The sequence below is a fragment of the Octopus bimaculoides genome, chromosome 3, assembly GCF_001194135.2.
Source record: "Octopus bimaculoides isolate UCB-OBI-ISO-001 chromosome 3, ASM119413v2, whole genome shotgun sequence".
Lineage (NCBI taxonomy): Eukaryota > Metazoa > Mollusca > Cephalopoda > Octopoda > Octopodidae > Octopus > Octopus bimaculoides.
The window spans coordinates 61,682,239-61,683,975 of record NC_068983.1 but is presented as its reverse complement, the minus strand read 5'-3'; positions in this window follow the sequence as shown (position 1 = coordinate 61,683,975).

Below are 1,737 nucleotides of genomic sequence, written 5' to 3'. Positions count from 1 at the left end.
TTTTGACCATGCGACATCAAGACCACGTGAGGCAGACATTAAGAAATTTATCGGCCAGTGAGTTTAAAATCTCTCACCCCAATGAATTTAATTCAGTGTGTGTCATAAATAGTCCCGCATAGAAAAAAGTCCCGTACGACTTGTTGCGGTACACACAGAACTGAGCTACCGGGCAAAATTGTTGATTATTAATTTTATTACTAATTAACGATTCCCTGCCCGATATATCTATATTTTTAGTAATACCTCTAAGGTGGATAGCTAAACCGCAACAAGTCGTACGGGCTTTGTGAGAGGATATTGAAGAGCTGTGGACATTTGGAGCCCAAGCTGTTGCAGTTTCTGGTTCTGTATCCTGATGTCAATATTGGGGTTTTTGGTATTATACAATGGCGTCCCGTCCTGTTGTTTATGTAAATGACATTGCCAAAGTTTAGCACAAGTTTTTCTAGAACTTTCCCGATGTATATTACTGCATATCTTTCTCCCCTTTGCTCCAAGGAGTAAAGTCTTAACTCTTTCAGTCTCACCCAGTAACTGTTATGTCGCATTGTGTCGATCTTCTCTGTGTAGCTTTGCTGGGTCGCCTCGAGTTCTGTCATTAATTTTGTACTGTTTGGTGACCGCAGTTAGGAACAGTGAGTCAGACGGTTGAGAACAAAAGTCTTCCATGGCTTCTTTTTCCCTTGTTTTGAACGTTCGAAGGATCCATCCGACCAAGCGTCTGCATTTTATTGCCCACTTGGTAATGTGCACCTGAAAAGATGCATCATTACTCATGTCGATGCCCAGGTCACGCACTAATATTATTGGTTCGGAAATTGGAATCCTTCCTGGGATAGTGTATCCTATCTGCTTTCATTGAGCTTCTTGTGTTGGTAGCGCAGGGCTTCGAATTTTCCTGCATTAAATTGCATGTTATTTTCCTCAGCCTACCTGTATATTGCATCCAACTCCTCTGAGAGACTTTGGTATCGTCTGCATAATTAGCAAGGGTGGCTACTTGAGCAGCTGAGGGTATGTCAGAGAGGGCTACTCTGAATAGCAGCGGCCCCAGGACAATGCACTGTGGAACACTAATTTTTTGTGTTTCCTCAGAGGTCCATTAACCACCACTACCTGACTTCTATCTTTTAGAAAGTTATGTAACCATTCTCCAAGTTTTCCAGATGTATGTCACGTCCACGTTTGTGTTGTTGAGCAGCTGCTTTAGCACCTAGTCATAATGCCGCAAGAGCTGTGTCAAGCAGCTTCTACCTGATCGAAAACCATGCTGGACGTCAGTCAGCATGTCATTCTCTTCAAAGAATGCAATTAATTTCCTTCTAATTATTCATTTCAGAGCATCTGCTCTGCTTCCTCCTTTATGGATAGGGCATGTTATTCCCTTCTTTAGTTTGTCCGGGAGCTTACCATTTGCGAGGAAGCTCTGAAAAAGTAGCTGCAATTGTTTTGCAATGACTTAAGAAGGATTGTTGGGAATCCATCAGGGCAATCTATATCATCTATTGCTAGCATTACATCCTTTTCTTCGATGTTGATGCAATCATTTGTAACTGCCTCCCGTTTAGGTTTGCTAAATTACAAGTTCCGTGAAAACACTTTCGAACTGTTCATTCAGTGTCTTGCGCATCCTCATTGGGTTCCAGTAAGGGAATCATCTTTTTGGAGGATTGGCCCTACACTGCAATGCACAGAGGCATTGTAGCATGTATATATATATATATATATATATAT